The 20,669-nt window shown below is 44.2% G+C and overlaps 1 long non-coding RNA gene across 1 annotated transcript in view; it reads right to left on the bottom strand.

Moving 5' to 3' along the window:
- Positions 1–239: 239 nt before the first annotated feature.
- LOC126416248 (uncharacterized) overlaps positions 240–20,669 on the bottom strand; it is a 260,962-nt gene continuing 240,532 nt past the window's right edge. The window contains exon 4 of the long non-coding RNA XR_007575421.1: positions 240–364. This is a non-coding gene — a long non-coding RNA (uncharacterized LOC126416248). The remainder of the gene's footprint in view (positions 365–20,669) is intronic.

Here is a 20,669-nt window from a genome sequence, read left to right as displayed (position 1 = left end):
CCGATAGGTATTAAGATCTTAGAAACAGTGCAATACTGTAGCTAGCGAATAACGTATAACACATTTTGAGCGCTGCACTATGTATCAAGATTAAATAATCCCGTCTCAAACCATCTACAGCTAATCTACATCTTCCATGAAGCTAGACTGCAGAATTGTACGCCGACCGGTTTATGACTTATTTGGTCTGAAACACTACCGGAAATGGAAATCCGGGATACCGAATAGACAAATGTCCTACCTTCTGATCCAATCGAGCGCTGCCAAATCTCTGTGCGCTTTCCGTATGTCCTGAAGTCAGTGAATTACTCTGCAGCCTTTCCAGAACACTTAAGGTCAACAGTTCCACTGCCCGGCATGCAACCTGCAACAAATAGAATCACATTGATTACTAACAGTTCAAGTACAGTACATTATGTACAAGATGGCCAGTTCAGCGTGTTTTCTTTCCGTGTGCTATTAAATTATAGTCGGGCTGTATAGTACGGGAAAAGAGAAGCCGTTTCACAAAAGTGAACAAAAAACTCTCCATCTGGATACGCTGTTACGCTATATCCATTTAAATTTCGTATACAGTTAAGGTACGGAATCAAAGTTTGTAGCGTGTGTACTAGTTCTTGGGTTTCTTGCTTTTACACCATCGTTACAGCAATCACTGTTGTTTCGGGACAGTAGGCTGTATTTCACAGTCACTATATTCTAGGTGGCACTTCAAGCAGCGAGTATTATCATGGCCTTCAGTATCGATAATTTTCAGGTGGGAGCTCTAAGCGAGTTTAGTTGCTGGCGAACTGTTGAGGCAGGCGGCAGGGCGTGAGATCCGCAACTGCACAAATCAACACATTAAGTTAAGCGTGAATCACCCACGATGCGAGGAGAAAACGAAATGAAACACCACGCTTCAAGACGGTGTGTTGGTATTTTAGTGACTACAAAACTCAGTGAAATTTAGAAAGATTTTGGCACTATTAGCCCACATACTAGTATTAAGTTGCATCCTCTTTGGCCTGGTTGCATACTCTACTTCGGTGAGAGGGGTGTCGCAGAGCCGTTGTATCCTGTCCTGAGGCAAGCTGTTGTAACTGGTTCTGAGTATCTTAGATACTGGCAATGGGCCGGAGTGACGTCCGAGCTGATCCAACAAATGTTCTATCGCAGACAGGTCTGGGGATCTTGTTGGCGACGGGAGTACATCAGGATAATGCAGGCAGTTCATAAAAAAACGTGTTATGACTGATCAAGCATTGTCCTATTGAACAACGGCACCAACACGCTGGCGCATGAGAGGTAGCGCACAAAGACGCAGGATGCTCGTGACGTACCATTGTACCGTCACAGTTATCTCAATCACTATCAGTCGTGGCCTGAAGTCATACCGAAGGGACCCCCACACAATGACGCCAGGCATAACACGGCAATGCCTCCCCAAACCACTGGAAGAATATCGGCCCCCTCCCCAGATCGCCGACTGATGGTCATCCAGGGTAGTGTAGAACCACGATTCATCGCTGAACACAATACGACGCCATTCACCTGTAGCCCACACTTGCCGGTCACAGCACCACTACAAATGTTTGTCCTGCTGTGTAAGCGGCAGCTTACGTATGGAACGGTAATCCCACAATTCGCCCGCTGGTATTCTCGGACAAATGGTGTGGAATGACACAGAATGTTGCAGCGGGTACACTAGTTGTTCTCGAATGGCAGGCGCACAGGGGATCACAACGCGGTTGGTGCTCAATACGATGATGATCCTTTGCGGTGGTCAGATATGGTCCATCGGAATCATGACGAGTACTCCCAACCTCACATTCCAATGCATTGCAACATCCCTCACAGTCACGCCCAATGCTCCACAAATCCGGATATTGCACTATTTGACCATCCGGCCACATGGAGACACAACGAGATGCCTTTCAAACTCCGTCAGGTGCTGATAACTCTGTCTCACACGAGTAAGCGTCATCTCCATGTGCTTCACAGTGATCACTCAGCATCTGAAACTGTTCACGGCCCTTACATCATACCAGACCTGATAATAATACTGAACACGAACAGACTAATACAGTCTGGTGGCCTTTCTACCGGTTACAGAAAATTGGAACTTGAGTCATTTTCATACTCTTCGATTATGTGTATGTGTACGAAGCTACAATGACATTCGATCATGTCTTCTAGGTGCTTCAGATTTTTTAGCAGGTAGTGCACATTTCTCCAAGTTGCTGTAACGACAGAGCCTCAGTTTTCGAGAGACAGAACGCGACACAGACGATTCTGTATTGCTTGTCAATGTATCCCCACAAACGTCGATGCGGTAGGCTGTTGTTTGGTATGCAAAATAAGCAGTTTTCAAAACGTGCTTCACACGTGCCGCTCATTCAAGACTTTATATCACCAGTAACACTAATTTGCGACCACTAACTCGTTATTCAAAATATTCAGCTAGGGATTCTCGCTATCTATATAATTTTAGCCCTCATGGTTTGGGGTAGAATGTAGAGTGGTAAGTCACGGTACCTTATTTGGCACCCGGATGAGGGAATCCCTAGCGAACAATATTCAAGTAATTGTGTTGAGTCGATAGTGAAATCAATGGAGACGTGCTGACCTAAGTTATTTTTAAGTTTTGGTCTGCAATAATAGTTACGTACAATAGCAATCTTAAGACAGATGTTTATGAAAAACATTTTCAGCTTCAGAGAGCTTACCACAGTGTTGTATCAGTTAGGAACTGAAACTTTTTTGAATCAGTAGGGCCATGCTACTTTATAAAGTCAAGGACCATGACATCGTTGTTCGAAGAAATTTGAATGAATGTGTTTGACTGGCCATCATCATGTCCCGACTTGAAACTACCGGATACGTTTCACTCAAACGAGAAAGCCTGTTGTACGGCAGAGTAACTCTTCATCGTATCTCAAGAAAAAATTTAACTTCCACTGAGTCATAATTTAGCGAAAGACCTTTCTCGAAGATATACGCAATATCAGTAGCAAATCAAATGGCTCTGAGCACTAGGTCATCAGTCCCCTAGAACTTAGAACTTCTTAAACCTAACTAACCTAAGGACATCACACACATCCATGCCCGAGGCAGGATTCGAACCTGCATGATTAATATACCGATTCTGGACAGTACGGCCTTCGAACGGAAACTTTTTATTGGGGGGGGGGGGGGGGGTTGTTTGGGAAGGAGACCAGACAGCGAGGTCATCGGTCTCATCGGATTAGGGAAGGACTGGGAAGGAAGTCGGCCGTGCCCTTTCAAAGGAACCATCCCGGCATTTGCCTGGAGCGATTTAGGGAAATCACGGAAAACTTAAATCAGGATGGCCGGACGCGGGATTGAACCGTCGTCCTCCCGGATGCGAGTCCAGTGTTTAACCACTACACCACCTCGCTCGGTAAACTTTTTATTATTTTACCAAATGTTTATTACATGTTTCATATTGTGTAGCCCAAATAAATTGTTTTAAAGTTGCGCTCGGTGATCATGTACGGTGCAAGGGTGCGTTGCTGCACCGTATACGCAGCGTAACACGACTCCTATGCGGGCAACGGATTAATGTGACATTAGTTATACAACAACGAATATTCACTGGTACTAGGTTCGCTTGGATGTTGGGAGCTAAATTTGTTTCAGTGAACACAACATGCTATATTGAAAAAAGTATATGTGCAGAGTACTAGCTTTTTGTAGAACAAATTACTGTTAGCGAGCTTGACCCTTTACTTTCTTTACATTTGGAATTGTACAGAACTCAGTGTGAGGGTTACTGCATCGTCAAAGAATGGCTTGTACTTACGTGTTGTGAATAAAAACATATCTTACGACGCAGCTTTCGACCAGTATATACTTTTATGTAAATAATAGTGGCTTGACTTTTTTTAATCCACCTGGTGGCAGTGCTAAAGAATCAGTAGGACAAGCTTTCTGTACGCAGTCTCGTCAATAGTGCACTACACTTTACCAGATCTCTGCCCATAAACAGCACCTGGCCATTCGACTTCCCCATAAGTGCGATTCTGTGCTCGTTACAGTTCCCGTTGTTTCGCTCATTACGCCTAGATATTTAATCCACGTGACTCACTTGTCAGTCAAGCAGCATACTATGGATGCTATACTCTCACATAACAGGAAAATTTCTCATTCTCATTCGCATTAGTTTACTTATAATCAATTACAGCAAGGTGCCATTCACTGCACCAAACCGCTAAGACTCTCAGATTGCTCCCCACCCTATCCGACAGATCGTCGTGCACGTGGAGAACAAGAGAGACCTTATCAAGCTTCCCAGAGGCTCTGCCTCAGACGAAGATTCGCTGTTCGAGACTACGCGCCGTGTTCTATTATTCAAAACGTCTTCCAGTCAGTCACATATTTAACAATCTTTTGCGCATGCTCGGACCTTTGCTATCAGTTTACAGAGTGGTAAAGTACCGAATGCTCTCCGGAATGCAATGGTCAGCACACGGTACCTATAGCAAATGGCTCAGTGATGCAGTGCAGATCACACTAAGACAGATGGAATCAAAACTGCAGCACTCGGTGTGGATGATGGCAACTCACATCCTTGATGTGTGCCTGCACAGGCGATGGTGACCAGCTACACCGTATGCCCATTCAGATAGTGACAGCTGGGCAGCTAGATGATCCGGGCTCAAACCCCAGTCCACCTGGGTAAGTGACCAGTACTGACTGGAAACTGGTCAGAATCATGCATGCTGGTCAGAAGGTACCAAGTCAGGAGCTCAATGTTTTAGAAATGATAGTTTTTTTGGCCTCAACGTCCGGACAAGAGTGAGGCGCTGATATGTCCATTGAACAATCATGATTTAGTTATTCCAGCTCTCCTGTTGTGCCAAAATCTGTGTAGCCCTGTTGGTGTGGTAATGGCCAGGCAAGAGTCTATCTGTTGGCCTGTTAGCAGGATACCGCGTACGAAAACGGCGAGCTGCTTTGTAAATCCATTCTGATTTACGGATAGAAGCTTCTTCTCTCTCTAGGAAACTCATTATATTCGAGCTTAGAATATACGCAAGGGTAACTTGCGCATATTCCCTCTTATCTACGGCGGTAGCAAAGCTTTTTTTTTTCAGTCGTCTGCTTTTTTTTCGCTTGCGAGGGGTTCACAATAAACGCGAGCTACGAAAGAGGCCAACGCAACAGAGTAATCGGCGTAATACCGAACTGGGATTCCATGACAATCTGACGTTTTATTCGTTTGTAACTATGCTATAGTCACGGTAGCTGACAAAATAAGTGTTTGGAATGTCATTTGTAATTCGGAATTTCACCTGTTCCCCTGCGCCACCCAATACAATCAAGAGTAAATTAGTCACGCATTCCGCAGGAGAAAAGCGCCAGGATCCGCAAGGAGCGTATTCCCGAGGGAAAGACGAAACCAGCTTAACGGCAGCGCCGCATGAAAAAGTCACACGGGACTCTGGGCGCCAGCCTCTCGGCCGCCAGCGGCGGCACACACCGCCGGCGGAAGAGCGTCGCCAATTAGCAGCTGCATGCCGCGGTTGCGTGCTCGCGTGCGTTAATTACCTGTTAGCGCGCCTGGTCGCGCCAGAGTTCACTCGCACCTGCGTTCATGTCACATGATTTTCGAAGGAGCTGCATCGGAAGGCCGGTACAAACTTCCTGCAAAGGTCAGGCTTCCTTAAGCTGGTAAGTGCAACTGCGCTTTCGTAAATGTAGTCCAGAAATAAAGGAGGAAATGCCAATTTCATTTGTTTCTGGACTACGACAGCATCACAGTTGATGTTACCGACGCTGACAAGTGTCAAAGAAACGCTATCACATAACAGTAAAGATAATGATTAAATTTTGAACCCTTCAAACCGCATGCCCCACTGAAGGTGAGATAACTGGCAGTGTAGTAAGTTGTAGTAACACGCAGTGGCCCTTAAGGGAATAAATCTTACGCCGGTAGATGTTTCGGTCATGAATATTTTCAAATAAAAAATGGTTCAAATGGCTCTGAGCACTATGGGACTTAACATCTATGGTCATCAGTCCCCTAGAACTTAGAACTACTTAAACCTAACTAACCTAAGGACATCACACAACACCCAGTTATCACGAGGCAGATAAAATCTCTGACCCCGCCGGGAATCGAACCCGGGAACCCGGGCGTATTTTCAAATAAATTTTTTACTCCCGTCTGATTGACATGTGGTCGCTAGCATTACACACACACTAATTTCCGACTCTTCGCAGAAAAAACGTTCAACATTTACTTTTCCTGTTCACCACAATTAGATTCCATAACTCATTTAAAATGCCAAACTTAACATTATTATTATTATCAAACGGTAGCAAATCGTTGTTCATACAAATATTTCCAGTACTGACGATAGCCAAGTCACAATAAAACTTTCATAAGAAGACTGACTACCTTCTGACTGACTTCAGACAGGCCCCTTCTCCCTCCCCGCACGCCACCATGATTTCCTCTTATGCGTCAACCTCTTCATCTCTGAGTAGCACTTACACTCAACGTCCTCTACAATTTGTTGGATATAATCTAAGCTCTGGCTCCCCCTGCACCTCCCTATAGTACAATGGATGTTATTCACCGACGTTTAAGCAAATGACCTATCGTTTTCTCACAGATTCTATACTCTAACTAGAGATGGGTTGATTCGGGGAAATAGACCAAACAGCGAGGTCATCGGTCTCACTGTATTTGGGAAGGATGGGGATGGAAGTTGGCCGTGCTCTTTCAAAGCAACCATCCTAGAATATGCCTGAAGGGATTTAGGGAAATCACGGAAAACGTAAATCAGGATGGCCGGACGCGGGATTGAACCGTCGTCCTCCCGAATGCGAGTCCAGTGTGTTAATCACTGCGCCACCTCGCTCGGTACTCTAACTAGAGCAATCATTTGATAGTCACCCGTGGACTACGTGTGGGTCTTTGACTAGTAATCGAAACATCCTCGGTTCCGGGTTCTAACCTCGCCACTGCTTAACTTTTAGATAAAAATCATCAGCAATGGCGGCAAAAGACTTTCGGCATAAGAAGTCACCGTCATTTTGTCAACGGCCTTGTCAAGAAGGGACAGAGGTTCAAGGCACTCTCTCGCCCTTGAGATGGGAAACTGCCTCTAAAAGGCGGAAGAATCAGCAATGATCAACAGTATGAGGATACAAAAGGCGATGGAAACCACTGCATTAAAGACATGTAACAGGATATGTGGCCTGTAACTGGAAAAGTGTCATGATGCTCTCTCCATTGGCAAAAGACTCCGGAATAGTCCCCCATTAGGGTGGGGGGGGGGGGGCGGACTGACAAGGGGGAAATTATCATATGAGAAAAAGATTGAATAATCAACGGAAGGATAAAGTTCTACGAGTCGGGTCGTGGAACGTCTGAAGCTTCAACGTGGTAGGGAATCTAGAAAATCTGAAAAGGAAAATTCACAAGCTCGATCTAGATACAGTAGGGGTCACTGAAGTGTAATGGAAAGAATACAGGGATTTTTGGTCAGATGAGTATAGAGTAATATCAGCAGCAGAAAATGGTATAACGGGAGTAGGATTCGTTATGAATAGGAAGGTGGGGTAGAGAGAGTGTTACTGTAAACAGCTCTTACCAGAACATGCTGAAATCGTTATAGGTACAGATAGCTGGCTTAAGCTTGAAATAAGTTCTGCAGAAATTTTAACGAAGTCCCAGACGGTGTTCAGGAAAGATAGATTAGGCAGAATTGGTGGTGGAGTGTTTCTGTCTGTCAGTAGTGGTTTATCTTGTAGTGAAGTCGAAGTAGATACTCCGTGCGAATTGGTATGGGTGGAGGTTATACTTAACAGCCGAACTAAGTTAATAATTGGCTCCTTCTACCGACCCCCAGACTCCGATGATATAGTTGCTGAACAGTTCAGGCAAAATTTAAGTCTCGTAACAAATAAATACCCCACCCATACGGTTATAGTTAGTGGGGACTTCAACCTTCCCTCGATATGTTGGCAAAAATACTTGTTCGAAACCGGTGGTAGGCAGAAAACATCTTCCGAGATTGTCCTAAATGCTTTCTCCGAAAATTATTTCGAGCAGTTAGTCCACGGTCCCACGCGAATTGTAAATGGTTGCGAAAACACACTTGACCTCTTAGCCACAAACAATCCAGAGCTAATAGAGAGCATCATGACTGATACAGGGATTAGTGATCTCAAGGTCGTTGTAGCTAGGCTCAATACCGTTTCTTCGAAATCCACCAGAAACAAACGCAAAATAATTCTATTTAAAAAAGCGGATAAAGTGTCACTAGAAGCCTTCCTAAGAGACAATCTCCATTCCTTCCGAACTGACTACGCAAATGTAGATGAGATGTGGCTCAAATTCAAAGATATAGTAGCAACAGCAATTGAGAGATTCAGACCTCATAAATTGGTAAGAGATGGAACTGATCCCCCATGGTACACAAAACAGGTCCGAACGTTGTTGCAGAGGCAACGGAAAAAGCATGCGAAGTTCAGACGAACGTGAAATCCCGAAGATTGGCTAAAATTTACAGACGCGCGAAATTTGGCACGGACTTTAATGCGAGATGCCTTTAATATGTTCCACGACGAAACCTTGTCTCGAAATTTGGTACAAAATCCGAAGAAATTCTGGTCGTATGTAAAGTACACAAGCGGCAAGACGCAGTCAATACCTTCGCTGTGCAGTGCCGATGGTACTACTGTTACCGACGACTGTGCCGCTAAAGCGGAGTTATTGAACGCAGTTTTCCGAAATTCCTTCACCAGGGAAGACGAATGGAATATTCCAGAATTTGAAACACGAACAGCTGCTAGCATGAGTTTCTTAGAAGTAGATACCTTAGGGGTTGCGAAGCAACTCAAATCGCTTGATACGGGCAAGTCTTCAGGTCCAGATTGTATACCGATTAGGTTCCTTTCAGATTACGCTGATACAATAGCTCCCTACTTAGCAACCATATACAACCGCTCGCTCACCGATAGATGTGTACCTACAGATTGGAAAATTGCGCAAGTCGCACTAGTGTTTAAGAAGGGTAGTAGGAGTAATCCATCGAATTACAGACCTATATCACTGACGTCGGTTTGCAGTAGGGTTTTGGAGCATATATTATATTCAAACATTATGAATCACCTCGAAGAAAACGATCTATTGATACGTAATCAGCGTGGTTTCAGACAACATCGTTCTTGTGCAACGCAGCTAGCTCTTTATTCGCACGAAGTAATGGCTGCTATCGACAGGGGATCTCAAGTTGATTCTGTATTTCTAGATTTCCGGAAAGCTTTTGACACCGTTCCTGCGGGCCTATGGGGTATCGTCTCAGTTGTGCGACTGGATTCGTGATTTCCTGTCAGGAAGGTCGCAGTTCGTAATAATAGACGGCAAATCATCGAGTAAAATTGAAGTGATATCAGGTGTTCCCCAGGGAAGCGCCCTGGGACCTCTGCTGTTCCTGATCCATATAAATGACCTGGGTGACAATCTGAGCAGTTCTCTTAGGTTGTTCGCAGATTGTGCTGTAATTTACCGTCTAGTAAGGTCATCCGAAGACCAGTATCAGCTGCAAAGCGATTTAGAAAAGATTGCTGTATGGTGTGGCAGGTAGCAGTTGACACTAAATAACGAAAAGTGTGAGGTGATCCACATGGGTTCCAAAAGAAATCCATTGGAATTCGATTACTCGATAACTAGTAAAATTCTCAAGGCTGTCAATTCAACTAAGTACCTGGGTGTTAAAATTACGAACAACTACAGTTGGAAAGATCACATAGATAATATTGTGGGGAAGGCTAGTCAAAGGTTGCGTTTCATTGGCAGGACACTTAGAAGATGCAACAAGTCCACTAAAGAGACAGTTTACACTACATTTGTTCGTCCTCTGTTAGAATATTGCTGCGCGGTGTGGGATCCTTACCGGGTGGGATTGACGGAGGACATCGAAAGGGTGCAAAAAAGGGCAGCTCGTTTTGTATTATCACGTAATAGGGGACAGAGTGTGGCAGATATGATACGCGAGTTGGGACGGAAGTCATTAAAGCAAAGACGCTTTTCGTCACGCTGAGATCTATTTACGAAATTTCAGTCACCAACTTTCTCTTCCGAATGCGAGAATATTTTGTTGAGCCCAACCTACATAGGTAGCAAGGATCATCAAAATAAAATAAGAGAAATCAGAGCTCTAACAGAAAGGTTTAGGTGTTCGTTTTAACCGCGCGCTGTTCGGGAGTGGAATGGTAGAGAGATAGTATGATTGTGGTTCGATGAACACTCTGCCCAGCACTTAAATGTGAATTGCAGAGTAATCATGTAGATGTAGATGTAGAATCGACAGCAAACCAACACCGACATCGCAAACTGAAGATGAAGAGCTAGAGAAAATGTATGAGGATATTGAAAGGGTAATACCGTATGTAAAGGGATATGAAAATCTAATAGTCATGGGGGACTGGAATTCAGTTGTAGGCGAATGAGTACAAGAAAAGGTTACAGGAGAATATGGGCTCGGGACAAGAAATGTGACAGGAGAAAGATTAATTAAGTTCTGTATTAAATTTCAGCTGGTAATAGCGAATACTCTGCTCAGGAATCACGAAAGGGGCAGGTCAGGGATACGGGAAGATTTCAATTAGATTACATCATGTTCAGACAGAGATTCCGAAATCAGATACTGGACTGTAATGCATACCCAGGAGCAGATATAGACTCGTGTCACAACATTGTAGTCATGAAGAGTAGGCTGAAATTTAAGACATTAGTCAGGAAGAATCAATATGCAAAGAAGTGAGATATGGAGGTACTCAGGAATGACGTGATATGCTTGAAGTTCTCTAAGGCTATATATGCAGCAATAAGGAATAGCAAAGAAGGGAAAGCAGAAAGGTGGAAGGAGTATATAGAGGGTCTATACAAGGGCGATGTACTTGAGGACAATATTATGGAAATGGAAGAGGATTTAGATGAAGATGAAATGGGAGATAAGATACTGCGTGAAGAGTTTGACAGAGCACTGAAAGACCTGAGTCGAAACAAGGCCCCGGGAGTAGACAACATTCCATTAGAACTACTGATGGCCTTGGGAGAGCCAGTTATGACAAAACTCTACCATCTGGTGAGCAAGATGTATGACACAGGCGAAATACCCACAGACCTCAAGAAGAATATAATAATTCCAATCCCAAAGAAAGCAGGTGTTGACAGATGTCAAAATTACCGAACTATCAGTTTAATAAGTCACAGCTGCAAAATACTAACGCGAATTCTTTACAGACGAATGGAAAAACTGGTAGAAGCGGACCTCGGGGAAGATCAGTTTGGATTCCGTAGAAATGTTGGAACACGTGAGGCAATACTAACCTTACGACTTATCTTAGAAGAAAGATTAAGAAAAGGCAAACCTACGTTTCTAGCATTTGTAGACTTAGAGAAAGCTTTTGACAACGTTAACTGGAATACTCTCTTTCAAATTCTAAAGGTGGCAGGGGTAAAATACAGGGAGCGAAAGGCTATTTACAATTCGTACAGAAACCAGATGGCAGTTATAAGAGTCGAGGGGCATGAAAGGGAAGCAGTGGTTGGGAAGGGAGCGAGACAGGGTTGTAGCCTATCCCCGATGTTATTCAATCTATATATTGAGCAAGCAGTAAAGGAAACGAAAGAAAAAATCGGAGTAGGTATTAAAGTCCATGGAGAAGAATAAAAACGTTGAGGTTCGCCGATGACATTGTAATTCTGTCAGAGACAGCAAAGGACTTGGAAGAGCAGTTGAACGGAATGGACAGTATCTTGAAAGGAGGATATAAGATGAACACCAACAAAAGCAAAACGAGAATAATGGAATATAGTCGAATTAAGTCGGGTGATGCTGAGGGAATTAGATTAGGAAATGAGACACTTAAAATAGTAAAGGAGTTTTGCTATTTGGGGAGCAAAATAACTGATGATGGCCGAAGTAGAGAGGATATAAAATGTAGACTGGCAATGGCAAGGAAAGCGTTTCTGAAGAAGAGAAATTTGTTAACATCGAGTATAGATTTAAGTGTCAGGAAGTCGTTTCTGAAAGTATTTGTATGGAGTGTAGCTATGTATGGAAGTGAAACATGGACGACAAATATCTACATCTACATCTATACTCCGCGAGCCACCTTACGGTGTGTGGCGGAGGGTACTTATTGTACCACTATCTGATCCCCCCTTCCCTGTTCCATTCACGAATTGTGCGTGGGAAGAACGACTGCTTGTAAGTCTCCGTATTTGCTCTAATTTCTCGGATCTTTTCGTTGTGATCATTACGCGAGATATATGTGGGCGGTAGTAATATGTTGCCCATCTCTTCCCGGAATGTGCTCTCTCGTAATTTCGATAATAAACCTCTCCGTATTGCGTAACGCCTTTCTTGAAGTGTCCGCCACTGGAGCTTGTTCAGCATCTCCGTAACGCTCTCGCGCTGACTAAATGTCCCCATGACGAATCGCACTGCTTTTCGCTGGATCATGTCTATCTCTTCTATTAATCCAACCTGGTAAGGGTCCCATACTGATGAGCAATACTCAAGAATCGGACGAACAAGCGTTTTGTAAGCTACTTCTTTCGTCGATGAGTCACATTTTCTTAGAATTCTTCCTATGAATCTCAACCTGGCGCCTGCTTTTCCCACTATTTGTTTTATGTGATCATTCCACTTCAGATCGCTCCGGATAGTAACTCCTAAGTATTTTACGGTCGTTACCGCTTCCAATGATTTACCACCTATGGCATAATCGTACTGGAATGGATTTCTGCCCCTATGTATGCGCATTATATTACATTTATCTACGTTTAGGGAAAGCTGCCAGCTGTCGCACCATGCATTAATCCTCTGCAGGTCCTCCTGGAGTACGTACGAGTCTTCTGATGTTGCTACTTTCTTGTAGACAACCGTGTCATCTGCAAATAGCCTCACGGAGCTACCGATGTTGTCAACTAAGTCATTTATGTATATTGTAAACAATAAAGGTCCTATCACGCTTCCCTGCGGTACTCCCGAAATTACCTCTACATCTGCAGATTTTGAACCGTTAAGAATGACATGTTGTGTTCTTTCTTCTAGGAAATCCTGAATCCAATCACAAACCTGGTCCGATATTCCGTAAGCTCGTATTTTTTTCACTAAACGTAAGTGCGGAACCGTATCAAATGCCTTCCTGAAGTCCAGGAATACGGCATCAATCTGCTCGCCAGTGTCTACGGCACTGTGAATTTCTTGGGCAAATAGGGCGAGCTGAGTTTCACATGATCTCTGTTTGCGGAATCCATGTTGGTTATGATGAAGGAGATTTGTATTATCTAAGAACGTCATAATACGAGAACACAAAACATGTTCCATTATTCTACAACAGATTGACGTAAGCGAAATAGGCCTATAATTATTCGCATCTGATTTATGACCCTTCTTGAAAATGGGAACGACCTGCGCTTTCTTCCAGTCGCTAGGTACTTTACGTTCTTCCAGCGATCTACGATAAATTGCTGATAGAAAGGGGGCAAGTTCTTTAGCATAATCACTGTAGAATCTTAAGGGTATCTCGTCTGGTCCGGATGCTTTTCCGCTACTAAGTGATAGCAGTTGTTTTTCAATTCCGATATCGTTTATTTCAATATTTTCCATTTTAGCGTCCGTGCGACGGCTGAAGTCAGGGACCGTGTTACGATTTTCCGCAGTGAAACAGTTTCGGAACACTGAATTCAGTATTTCTGCCTTTCTTCGGTCGTCCTCTGTTTCGGTGCCATCGTGGTCAACGAGTGACTGAATAGGGGATTTAGATCCGCTTACCGATTTTACATATGACCAAAACTTTTTAGGGTTCTTGTTTAGATTGTTTGCCAATGTTTTATGTTCGAATTCGTTGAATGCTTCTCTCATTGCTCTCTTTACGCTCTTTTTCGCTTCGTTCAGCTTTTCCTTATCAGCTATGATTCGACTACTCTTAAGCCTATGATGAAGCTTTCTTTGTTTCCGTAGTACCTTTCGTACATGATTGTTATACCACGGTGGATCTTTCCCCTCGCTTTGGACCTTAGTCGGTACGAATTTATCTAAGGCGTACTGGACGATGTTTCTGAATTTTTTCCATTTTTGGTCCACATCCTCTTCCTCAGAAATGAACGTTTGATGGTGGTCACTCAGATATTCTGCGATTTGTGCCCTATCACTCTTGTTAAGCAAATATATTTTCCTTCCTTTCTTGGCATTTCTTATTACACTTGTAGTCATTGATGCAACCACTGACTTATGATCACTGATACCCTCTTCTACATTCACGGAGTCGAAAAGTTCCGGTCTATTTGTTGCTATGAGGTCTAAAACGTTAGCTTCACGAGTTGGTTCTCTAACTATCTGCTCGAAGTAATTCTCGGACAAGGCAGTCAGGATAATGTCACAAGAGTCTCTGTCCCTGGCTCCAGTTCTGATTGTGTGACTATCCCATTCTATACCTGGTAGATTGAAGTCTCCCCCTATTACAATAGTATGATCACGAAACTTCTTCACGACGTTCTGCAGGTTCTCTCTGAGGCGCTCAACTACTACGGTTGCTGATGCAGGTGGTCTATAGAAGCATCCGACTATCATATCTGACCCACCTTTGATACTTAACTTAACCCAGATAATTTCACATTCGCATTCGCTAATAACTTCACTGGATATTATTGAATTCTTTACTGCTATAAATACTCCTCCACCATTGGCGTTTATCCTATCCTTGCGGTATATATTCCATTCTGTGTCTAGGATTTCGTTACTGTTCACTTCCGGTTTTAACCAACTTTCCGTTCCTAATACTATATGCGCACTATTTCCTTCAATAAGAGATACTAATTCAGGAACCTTGCCCTGGATACTCCTGCAGTTTACCAATATTACGTTAACTTTTCCTGTTTTTGGTCTCTGAGGACGGACGTTCTTTATCAACGATGATAATGTCCTCTCTGGTAAGCCGTCAGGTATTTTATCGTTTCGCCCAAGGGGGGGTCCCTCTAACCTAAAAAACCCCCGTGTGCACGCCACACGTACTCTGCTACCCTAGTAGCTGCTTCCGGTGTGTAGTGCACGCCTGACCTGTCTAGGGGGGCCCTACAGTTCTCCACCCAATAACGGAGGTCGATGAATTTGCAACCATTATAGTCGCAGAGTCGTCTGAGCCTCTGGTTTAGACCCTCCACACGGCTCCAAACCAGAGGACCGCGATCGACTCTGGGCACTATGCTGCAGATATTAAGCTCAGCTTGCACTCCGCGTGCGATGCTGGTTGTCTTCACCAAATCAGCCAGCCGCCGGAAGGAACCAAGGATGGCCTCAGAACCCAAGCGGCAGGCGTCATTCGTTCCGACATGTGCTACTATCTGCAGCCGGTCACACCCAGTGCGTTCAATAGCTGCCGGAAGGGCCTCCTCCACATTACGGACGAGACCCCCCGGCAAGCACACCGAGTGCACACTGGCATTCTTCCCCGACCTACCCGCTATTTTCCTGAGGGGCTCCATAACCCGCCTAACGTTGGAGCTCCCTATAACTAATAGGCCCGCCCTCTGTGACTGTCGGGACCATGCCGGAGAATCGGCCACTGGCCCAACAGGCGAGGCATCCTGTGGTGGCTCGGAAACGATGTCATCACCACTAGGAAGCACCCCGTACCTGTTGGAAAGGGGTAAGGCAGCTGCCACGCGGCCAGATCCCACCTTCGCCTTTCGGCCAGGCACGCGCGAGCCCACCACTGTCCGCCATTCACCCTGGAGTGATGGCTGACCGGTAAGATGCTCACTGCCGGAAGACGCAGCGACATCAGGGGTTCCATGTGATTCCAAGGCCACCGAAGTAGGCATAGGTCTCACCACAGTTGCCCCAACGCCACTACGAGCCGACGCCTGCGCCTCGAGCTCGATGAGCCTAACAGACAAAGCCTCCACCTGCCCCCGAAGAGTGGCCAATTCTCCTTGCGTCCGCTCACAACAACCACAGTCCCTACACATGACTATGTTTGCCCTACTCTATACGGTGACAAATTCCCAAGATAATCTTCTGATGAGCTACTCTGATAATCAAGAAACACTCACTGAAATACGAGACGCGAAAACTACGCTAGGTTTTCCCAGAAAAACTATTTAAAAGCTAAGCGCAGCAAATAAGTACAAAAACGCTTTATACAAACAGTACTCGCTGCTGCTGGTGCTCTCGCTCTGGCTGTCACAAGACAACTGCTGATTCAAGTGACTAGTGGCTAACGGCCGCGAAACAAACAAAAGACGGTTTTAGGGCGCTTTCTGTTCTAAACGATCAAGAAAACACTAAGAAATCTAACACGAAAACTACGTAAAGTTTTATCAAGAACTGTTAGTTACTATGCAGAGCAGATAAACACAAATAGAATCCCTTCCTTAGTGGAAGGTCGTAAACAAAATGCAAAATAAACGCTTTATACAAACAGTACTCGCTGCTGCTGGTGCTCTCGCTCTGGCTGTCAAGACAACTGCTGATTCAAGTGACTAGTGGCTAACGGCCGCGAAACAAACAAAAGACGGTTTTAGGGCGCTTTCTGTTCTAAACGATCAAGAAAACACTAAGAAATCTAACACGAAAACTACGTAAAGTTTTATCAAGAACTGTTAGTTACTATGCAGAGCAGATAAACACAAATAGAATCCCTTCCTTAGTGGAAGGTCGTAAACAAAATGCAAAATAAACGCTTTATACAAACAGTACTCGCTGCTGCTGGTGCTCTCGCTCTTGCTGTCACAAAAATAGTTTGGACAAGAAGAGAATAGAAGCTTTCCAAATGTGTCCTACGGAAGAATGGTGAATATTAGATGGGTAGATCACGTAACTAATGAGGAGGTATTGAATAGAACTAGGGCGAAGAAGAGTTTGTGGCACAACTTGAAAAGAATAAGGGACCGGTTGGTAGGACATGTTCTGAGGCATCAAGGGATCACAAATTTAGCATTGGAGGGCAGCGTGGAGGGTAAAAATCGTAGAGGCAGACCAAGAGATGAATACACTAAGCAGATTCAGAAGGATGTAGATTGGAGTAAGTACTGGGAGATGAAGAAGCTTGCACAGGATAGAGTAGCATGGCGAGCTGCATCCAACCAGTCTTAGGACTGAAGACAACAACAATAACAACAACAACAACAACAACAAGGAATAACTCAGTAGGCAGTACAGTTGAAGAGGAATGGACATCTCTAACAAGGGCAATCATATAAGTTTCCGAAAGAAAAACATAAGTACAAGGAAGTCAATTGTGAAAAATCCATGGGTAACAGAAGAAATACTTCAGTTGATCGTCGAAAAAGTACAAAAATGTTGCGGGAGATTCAGGAATACAGAAATACAAGGCACTGAGGAATAAAATAAATAGGAAGTCGTGGGAAGCTAAGATGAACGACTACATGAAAAATGTGAAGAATTCGAAAAAGATATTGTCGGATGAACTTATAGAAAAGTCACCACAATCCTCAGTTAAATTAAAACCAAGAGCGGTAACATTAAGAGTGCAATTTCTTTATTTAATCGTATGGCTAGGGCCTCCCGCCTGTCAGACCGTTCACCGGGTGCCGGTCTTTCAATCTGACGTCACTTCGGCGACCTGCAGTCGATGAGGATGATGATGATGATGATGATGATGATGATGACAGCACAACACCCACTCACTGGAAGGTGAAAATTTCTCGACCCAGCCGGGAATCTAACCCAGACCCAGAGGATTCACAATCCGTCACGCTGACCATTCAGCTACCGGGAGCGGACAAGAGTGCAATGCGAATTCCACTCTTATATGCAGAGCAGACAGAGGATAGGTGGAAAGAGCACTTTCAGGGCCTCTATGAGGGGAGGGCCTTAGAAGGGATAGATAACATTCCATGGGAATTTCTAAAAGTATTGGGAGCAGTGGCAACAAACCGATTATTCACGTTGGTGTGTAGAATGTGTGAGATTGGCGAACACCATCAGACTTTAGAAAAAACATCATCCACAGAAATCCCAAGCTTACAAGTGCAAGTTAATAGCTCATTGATCCAAGATGCTGACAAGAATAGTACACAGAAGAATGGAAAAGAAAATGACCATCAGTTTGGCTTTAGGAAAGGTAAAGGCATCAGAGAGACAGCTCTGACGTTACGGTTAATAATGGAAGGAAGATTGAAGAAAAATAAATACACGTTTGTTGACCTGGAAAAAGGTTCGACAATGTCAAATGGTGCAAGATGTTCAAAATTAGGGGCAAACTATAGGAAGAGACAGGTAATATACAATATGTACAAGAACCACGAGGGAACAATAAGAGTGGGGGACGAAGAACAAAGTGCACGGATTAAAAAGTGCATAAGATAAGGATGCAGTCTTTCTCCCCTTCTGTTGAATCTATACGTCGAAGAAGCAATTACGGAAATAAAAGAAAGTTTCAAGAACGGTATTAAAATTCACGGTGAAAGGATGAAAGGATGTCAATGTTAAGGTTCGCTGACGACATTCCCATACTCAGAGAAAGTGAGGAAGAATTACAAGATATGTTGAATGGAATGAACAGTCTAATGAGTAGTGAATATAGATTGGGAGTAAATCGAAGAAAGACAAAAGTAAAGAGAAGCAGCAGAAATGAGACCAGCGAGAAACTTAATATCAGTGTTGGTGGTCAGGAAGTAGATGAATTTAAGGAATTCTGCTATCTAGGCAGCAGAGTGACCCATGGTGGACGGATCAAGGAGGACATAACACTGGCCAGAAGGGCATTCCTGGCCAAGAGAAGTCTACACTAGTAGCAAGCATAGGCCCCAATATGAGAAAGAAAATTCTGAGAATGTACGTTTGGAGCATAGCATCGTTTGATAGTGATGACTAAGAAAAAAACCAACTTTTCCACTGCTTTTAGAAATTCCGAAGTAATGTTACCTATGCCTTCTGCCTAATTTTATCGTAAGTCTTCTTCCAAAGCTCTCTCAGATTCTGAGTATAACACAGGACCTCAGACCTACCAGATAGCCAAAAATGTCTTCCTCTAGCACGGCAGTAGTCAGCAATTCCGCTCCGTACAGCTCCTCAGTGTTATCTTTCCATGTATCCGCCATCTCCTCTGCGTTCAACAGTGTAATTTTCCTTAACTGTTTCACTCAAGAAGATAAGGTCATACTATGAGTCTTCCTTTCAATCGTCACACGAACTGTACAATGACAGATACTGAAATAAATGAACGTGGGATAGATAATCAATTAAAATCGCTCAACAATGGACAGGTGGTAAGTAGTGAGGGGTTACCCGTGCGAATCCACGTAAGATTACGCGGAAGAACTGTTTCTCTTCCAATAGCCGTGCATCGCAGGTCACTGGAGGAACGAAATGTTGCAAGTGATGTGAAAAATGCATACGTCATTTCTGTTTTCAAGAGGGGTTCTCGAACAGATGCACGTACCTGCAGCACTAAATGATTGGCGTCAATCGGTTGCAGAATTTTGGAAAACGTTTCATGCTTGTGTAATACGGCCCTTATGGGCAACGAAAATCTCCTCTTTCAGAATCAACATGAATTCCAAAAACAACGGCTGTATGACAGCCAGCCATTTCTGTTCGTCCACGAGACCCAGAAGACAGCATGTCAGCAGCTCGTGGTTTTGTGCTAAGCGTTGCGACATTCGATCATAGGGACCCCAGTTCGATTTCTGGCCTGGTCGGGGATGTTCTCCGCTCGGAACTGGGTGTGTGTTTTGGCCTCATTATCATTTCATTCATTTCATTCCACGCGCAAGTCAATCGGTTGCAGAATTTTGGAAAACGTTTCATGCTTGTGTAATACGGCCCTTATGGGCAACGAAAATCTCCTCTTTCAGAATCAACATGAATTCCGAAAACAACGGCTGTATGACAGCTAGCCATTTCTGTTCGTCCACGAGACCCAGAAGACAGCATGTCAGCAGCTCGTGGTTTTGTGCTAAGCGTTGCGACATTCGATCATAGGGACCCCAGTTCGATTTCTGGCCTGGTCGGGGATGTTCTCCGCTCGGAACTGGGTGTGTGTTTTGGCCTCATTATCATTTCATTCATTTCATTCCACGCGCAAGTCACCCAAATGGCGTAAAATAGAAAAAGACTTTACCAGGAGGCCGACCTCCCCTGAAGGGGTCCCCCGACCAGATATGCCACGCGCACATTTCGTTTAAGAAGGCAGTATACGTACACCGCAGCCCAAGTTGATGTGTTCCTTGACTTCTGCACGGCGTGCGATACAGTTGCGCACTGCAACCTAACGAACAAACTAAGAGCGCCCGCATCTCGTGGTCGTGCGGTAGCGTTCTCGCTTCCCACGCCCGGGTTCCCGGGTTCGATTCCCGGCGGGGTCAGGGATTTTCTCTGCCTCGTGATGGCTGGGTGTTGTGTGCTGTCCTTAGGTTAGTTAGGTTTAAGTAGTTCTAAGTTCTAGGGGACTGATGACCTAAGATGTTAAGTCCCATAGTGCTCAGAGCCATTTTGAACAAACTAAGAGCGTGTGGAAGAACAGAGCAGCTGTGTGTTTGGACTAAAGAGTTCTTAGCAAATAGAACACAACACGTCGATGTTAAAGGAGAGAAATCTTCAGGTGTACTATCCCTATCCTCATTATTAAATGCACCTTGTGTTTTTAGCGTAACACGAATTTAGAACGTA

This window comes from Schistocerca serialis, chromosome 8 (assembly GCF_023864345.2).
Source record: "Schistocerca serialis cubense isolate TAMUIC-IGC-003099 chromosome 8, iqSchSeri2.2, whole genome shotgun sequence".
In the NCBI taxonomy this organism is placed as follows: Eukaryota; Metazoa; Arthropoda; class Insecta; order Orthoptera; family Acrididae; genus Schistocerca; species Schistocerca serialis.
Note: the sequence above shows the minus strand (reverse complement) of the source record. Positions and strands in the feature narration are given on the sequence as shown.